Source organism: Asparagus officinalis, chromosome 2 (genome assembly GCF_001876935.1).
Source record: "Asparagus officinalis chromosome 2, Aspof.V1, whole genome shotgun sequence".
Lineage (NCBI taxonomy): Eukaryota > Viridiplantae > Streptophyta > Magnoliopsida > Asparagales > Asparagaceae > Asparagus > Asparagus officinalis.
Window position 1 is genome coordinate 75,604,609 of NC_033795.1, and position 7,149 is coordinate 75,611,757.

Sequence of the window (7,149 nt, forward strand, 5' to 3'; positions counted from 1 at the left end):
ACAAGAGGGAGAGTGTGAGTCTGATTCAAATGCATCTGATTTAATGATTGAGGAGCTTTCTGATGACGAGCTTGAGATAGAACCGCTAGTCAATCATGTTTTTGCTGTTGGCTGACAACGAGAACCTTTAGAGATAGAACCCCGAGTCCAGCTTCGCCCATCTGTGGAGGAACCCCCTAAGTTAGACCCAGAATTTGGTGGATTGATTGCTCTTCCCGCCTGATCGAGTCAGATGATTTCGCCGTTGTTGACTGTACTCTATCTGTACTCCTCCAACAGACTCCCCAGTGGAGTCGTTTGTTTCTTCCTGGCTTTGATCGCTTTGGTAACCAAGAAATTGCTGTTCATGGTGGTCTCAACACAGAGATGCCTTCTGCATTTGAGAATTGGAATGCGTGGGTGAGCCCAGCGTTGGGAAATTTGAACGCGCAGGTGAGAATCGCGTTTGGAAGCTGAATCAACTCGAACGCGAGGGTCGAGCTTGGGCGGGCTGATGGCCTCGAATCCCGTCCGTTAGGATTTGACAGCTCATAGCTGTCTATAAATAGACCGCTAGGGGTCAAATCAAGAGTCATTTGACTCTTCTTGAAAATTTTAACGAAAATCTTATGGCACCCAAGAAGCCCGTCGCTCCCAAGTCCGATGCCGCTGCGGCTCGGGGATCTGCATCATCAGCGCCGGCCAGCGGCGCCGCTGCTCAGGCGAATGTGACGCCCCAGCTTCCTTTGATCGGTGGTGAGTACGACCTTCGTGGTCATTAAACTTGCTCCGGCAAGTTCTGATCTTGAAATTAACGAGGAAACTCGTTCCCATAACGCGGGGCTGGACTCCGTCGTTTAATCTTCTTGACGAGGGGTTTAACCTCCGCGTCTTAGATTTTTGACGCGAGGGTCGACCCACGCGTCTGAACTTTTCTGACGCGAGGCTCGACCTTCGCGTCTGAGATTGTCTGACGCGGGGTTCGACCTTCGCGTCTGAGTTTTCTGACGCGGGGTTCGACCTTCGCGTCTGAGATTGTTTGACGCGGGGTTCGACCTTCGCGTCTGGGCTTGTTTGACGCGGGGTTCGACCTTCGCGTCTGAACTTGTTTGACGCGGGGTTCGACCTTCGCGTCTGAACTTTGATTTTGAGTTGTCTAACTCTTTTCTTCTTTTTGCAGTGCGCCATACTAGCGATCCTCTTCTCTTTCGCCACCATTTTGAACATGAAGGTGGTGCAGACATGAACATAACTTTCAGCTCGCGTTTAGAACTCCCGGTTTTCCGGATGAGGGAGAAGAGTCGCGTGGAACTGATCACCCAAGCTTCTTCCGACACTCTTAGGATATTGGTTTCGGACGCTCGACTTGAAAGCCCAAGCCGTAAGCCCATAACCAAACCTGGATATCTCTTCGGGGACTTTGTTGACTTCAACGCAAGCACTGCTTATGATGGGGGCTATAAGTGGCTGCGGAGAGTTGAGGAACGCAACCTTTTCTTGCCCAACATGGAGAGGATGTTCCCCCTATCTTATTTCCAATGCGCTTCCGTCCCGAGGCGTATGGATTGGCCCCTGGTTAAGGATCAAGATGGGGTTGCTCTAGGAGCTCTGACTTTCTATGGGGTTCGCCCCGTTGGTTATAATCGGCAGGTGACAGCTTTACGGCCGAGTTTATTTGCTAAGGAGTATCCCCTTGGCGAAGCACCCAGTCCGGCAAAGACCTTCGTTAAGAGATTCCTGGAAAAGAAGGGAGAGTTCCCTGCGCAAGGATTTAGAACTCCTGGCTGGGTTCATTCTCCATCGGCGGGATGGTGGGCCCAGATGACCAAGTTTGTTCTGAAGGAATTAGAAGCTCCCCTCGCTCAAGCTGGGTTGCTGGTTCCTGTGCGGGCTACTGAATTTGGGATCGTCCAGAGCCACTTTCATTTCTTCTCCATATTGGAGAAGTATAATCCTGATAGTTGCACTTTCTTCACCCCTGTGGGGGAATTAGGCTTCGCTCTTCACGAGATGCACGAAGTCTCGGGTCTTGTTCTCGGGGATTTGTCGTATGAAGAGTTCGTTCCTGGCTCGGCGGAACTCCAGATTTTAAAGAAGACCAGTCCGGAAATTTATGCCACTCTCTGGGAAGTCATGTGTCACTTCCACATTTGCATGCAGCTGACGGGGGTCCGTGGAGGCGGTATTAAGCAAGTGTCTTGGGCGGAATATTTATTCCATAACTTGACCACTAAGGGAGATTCAGTGACCCGCTTGCCTGCCAGTACTTTGGAGGAGGTTCAGGCTCGTATTGACGACGCTACCTCCCATTACACTAACGAGGCCAAGGAAGATGTTTTCCCGGCTCACACAGAGTTTGAGAGCTTTCATTATCAAGCTCTGATTCCAATTTCCGACGCGGCGTTGCTAGCTGGATTCTTGATGCTGTGGCTCAAACGTTGCGTCGTTCCTACCAGGCCGATCGATGCCCTTGCTATTGAGGTGGTCTACCCGGCTGTTCTCTTGGCACACGGGAGACCTGTGAGCCTCCTCAGCGCTATGGTGGGTTGTCTTCAGTACGGATTACGGGAGTTGGCCTCTGAATTTGTTGATGTTACAGAGGTGGAGTCTGAGGGCCACAAGACCTTCAAGACTCCCAATCCCCGGGTGCCGATGCCATATACATATTTGATGGCTTGGTACGTACTCCACTGTCCTCCTATAATGAGTGCAGCCTCTCCCCCGGGAGACTCATTCATCCCATTTGTGCAGCGACTAGAGTCCGCGAAATGGGAAGGGGGGTACATGGTTAGGATCCGCCAAATCTTAGCACGGGACACTAACTTCCATATCTACCGCTGTTTCCCTGATTTCGAGGGCGGTGTCTATGGAGCAGAATATCAGGATACGGCGGGTCCTAATGGATTCACTCAGCTGAGCGGGGGGGTTTTCCATTGGCTTTTATCCATCAGGCCAGGCTACCTGATCTTTCGACAAGGCGCCAACTGTTTCGTCGAGCCTTACCAACCCTACAGGTTCGCTCGCCAATTTGGGTATGATCAGTTGTATGTCGGGAACCCTCGTCCTCAACTCTCAGTTATAGCCAACTTATATGAAGGAGCCAGGGCTTGGTATTATTCTGTGGCAGGTTGTACCAAAGCCATCTTCAAGCTTCCCCACAAAACTGCTAATTCCTATACCTCCATCAGCTTCTGCAATTGGTATTACGCTGCTTCTCAGACTCCCAACTTCAACTTGAATACATCTTGCCTGAAGGACATTAGGCATATGTATAATTCAAGAAAGGGGTCTAAGACGTCTCGCTTGAGGGGGATCGATGAGTTTCTATCCATCGAGAGTCAGCCTGCCGAACAGGAAGAGGAACAAGGAGCTGAGCCTGTTCCAGTGGAAGAACAACGAGCGGCTGATCCTCCTATGACAAGAGCAGCGGGGAAAAGAAAACTTTCTGCTGATGAAGCTGGCCAGTATGATAAGCAGATCCGTCGAAAGTTGCTGGTGGATTCTCCCCCCAGAGGCCAACAAAAATCCAAGTTGATGGCTGAGGCCATTAAAGCTGCTAAAGATGACGAACCACAGGAATCATCTGTGGCTGGCCTGCCGCATAGAGCGGGACTTCGTTCTCATGGTCCAGCTCTGTCGGGCGAAGGTTCTTCTTATCATCCTCCTGAGGACGAAGAAGATGAATTAATGGTTGCAGATGCAGAATCTGCTCCGGTGATGGATCTTCCTAGGTCTCCTGCGTTGGAGCCAGGGGGTCTCGAAGATAATCCACCTCCTTCTCCTTCAGCATTAATGTCACAAGCTGATGATTTAATGCCTAGTCCTACAACGGGACTTATGAAAAGCCCAGCCGCTGGTGCAAGTCTTCCGGAGTCTTCAGCTGTTCCGGGTGATGAGGAGCGAGTTGACTATGACGACTCCCCAGCTGGTGATGCAGTTGACAGAGATAGAGGTGATGAGGACGCTGATGTTGGCAACATGTCAGGTGAAGGTGAAGATGACGATGAGAATGATTCCATTGATGACGTCACCACTTTTGATGATGATGCTCCCAAGGTCCCGTCTGATAAAGCATCAGGTTATACTCCTTTTTATCTTACCGGTAAGCTTGGTTTGTTTCGACTTCTTCCACATGCTTTTTCTGCGTTCCGACCGTTTTTTCGTGCAGGTTCACCTACTCCCGGGACTACTTCAGCTGCTCCTTTAGAGCAAGAACCTGCGCAAGTGTCGGCTCCTTTAGAAGAGCAACATTTACCTGGTTCTCCTACGGCGACTGTTCCGCCTGTAGCGTTGCCTGAAACCACTGCCGCTACTCCTCCTCCGGAACAACAGCTCATGCAGGTATCAGCCCCTATGCAAGAGCAATCCATGCCTGACCCTTCTGTAGTGGCTACTTCACCAAAAGCGGTGATGAAGATCTCGCTCACCCCAACGGAGGCTGGGCCAAGCTCTTCTCAAGCGAAAGCATTGATGGCTTTGACCTCAAGCCCTTCGCAATTGAACATTTCAATCGCCTCTGCAGCTTCAGCACCTGGATCGCCTGCTAGTCATCATCTTAACGCCTCCATCTCAGCTGCTGAAGGGGTATCTTCAGGTGCAATTGTCAGTCTCGCTAATGCACCTAAATTCCTCCAAATCTCCTTGGTGTACCTAAACAGTCTTGCGAAGACGGTAGTCGAGTCCTTGATGAATGGTCAAGGAACTTTGAACTCCTTTCGACCTCTGCTGGAAGCAGGCTTAAACGGGGTCAGGAGTGTGGGCGAAACTCGATGGTTCGAACGCTGCTCAGAGATTATCCTTCGTTTGGAGGCGAAATTACAACGCTTCGAGACCATGGGCCATAGTGACCTTCAGCCGCAAATTATGTCCACTTTGGCTAGTCTTCAGGTCGCTGAGGTGATACACCGAGAGACGCTAGAACGGGACTTAGCTGAAAAAGAGCGTCAGATTGCAGAGCTTCGTGAGCGTAACACTCGGAAGCGAGAAGAACTAGAACGCTCAACTGCTTCTATGAATTCGCTTCGGGACAGACTGGTTGAAGCTGAAGCCGAAGTCCTGCGATTGAAAGCTGAACTCTCCCGCGAAGAAGGCATTGTCAACATCCTTAGTACCCAGAATGCAGCTAGTACTTTGGAGTATCATGCACAAGCTCAGGCTCTGGAAGACGTCAGAAAGGAAATGGCGGCCATCATCATACCCAGCGAGGATGAACTTCGAGCAAAGGCTGAAGCTATGGTGCGAGCTAACCACGAGGCGGAGTTAGCTGAACTCAAGGCTCAACTCATCTCTTTTGATTTAATGCATGAGTGAGTTTGGTTTCTGTAATGTTCTTTTGACAAGAACAAAGTTTGTTTTGTATCACTTTCTTTTGGTTCTTGAATAAAAAGTGATATTGACTTCTCATTGTTTCTTGCATTTATCATTTTTTGATTTTAAATACAAGTCACGAGAAATGCCTGAGATGTATTCCTGACTTAGAATATACCTCCACAATGGTTCTGTTGCAGAGAACTCTCTTTATTATCATTTAAGACAACTCTAGAAAGTTTCAAACTGCTGAGGACGAATACTCCCATAATAGGGTTGACTAATAGAATTCTTCCTGTGTTATGTTTTGCTTTAAACACTGAAAGAAGTCTATAAATGCTATTTTTCTTTTGAAAATCAAATAAATCAAAGGTGGAGATTGTTGCTTGGGGCTCAAGACAAATCCAATGGCTCATATTCATTGAAGATTACTATAAATAGGGGTAGAGAGTGAGGGGTTAGAGGTGTGAAAATTTTGTAAACTCCTTTTGGAGAGGAGGGCTACTCTTAATTGAGAAGGCCTTCCAAAAATTGTAACTTTAGTTGCAATTAATAAAAATAATTTTTTCCTCTTTAAATTTGTTCTTTCTCCTCTTTGTTGAATGATGAGGATGGAGATGAAGAGCAATTTGAAGGTTTGCATTTCTTTTCTCTTTTATTTCTTTTTAGTAATTTCTTTATTATTGCTTATTAGTTAGATTTAAATTCATGCTTGTAGTGTAGATTTATTTTCTTGTCTTTTTTATTTCTTTTTGCACTTTAATTTGTAGAGTAGATTTATTTTTCTTGCATTTAATTTCTGCAATTTATTTTGTAGTTTAGATTTTTATTTTCTTTGTAATTAGATTTATTTCTTGTTCATAGTTTAGATTTTTCTTTTCTTTTTAATTTTGTAATTAGTCTTCTTTTTCTTGTTTTTATTTCTTAAGATGTGAATTTAATTCTTGTAAGAATCTTAGAATTGTATGAAACTAGTCTAATTTCTTTTATATTGTATGAATTATTCTCTTGTACTTAATGTTCATGTTTAGGATAATCAACTAGAGAACTAATCGGTAGAAGAAGAATTTGATAATCTATGCTTATCTTAAATGGTTTGATAGGTTATGCTTATGAATTCTAGGATTATTATCATGTTGTTGTTCTTATCATGAATAGTAATTTTAACTTAGATGATAATTTGATAGGTTACACTTTCCTTAAATGGTTTGATAATCTATGCTTAATAAATCTAAGTTGAAATATGATTAAAAGAGAATAGTTTATATTTTGTAATTGAAATTAGTTAGTGGATTATATTCTAGATTTCTTACCTCTTTTGAATCCTCCATCTTAACTTTCTTAAATTTTCTTTTCATTCTTGTTTTATTTCTTGATTTTATTAATTCATATTTCTTGCCTTGTGATTTCATTTATTCTTTAATATTTAATTTATTATCTTTTGCATATATTCACAACAATCACTCATCATATTCACACTTATTCTTTATTCCTAATTGTCACGCACAAAATATAAGAACCAAGTTTAATAATCTCTTAAAATCACCTTCCTCGTAGGATCGATATTTTTATACTATAACTTGATAAATTGTGCACTTGCAATTTTGGTACATAATTATGCCGCATCAAAAAATAACTAATTATAAAAAGAAAAAGAAAAGAAAATCTAAACTATGAATAAGAAATAAATCTAACTACAAAGAATTAAAATCTAAAATATAAAATAAATTACAAAAATTAAATACAAGAAAATAAATCTACTCTACAAATTAAAGTGCAAAAAGAAATAAAAAGACAAGAAAATAAATCTACACTACAAGCATGAATGTAAATCTAACTAATAAGCAATAATAAAGAAATTAC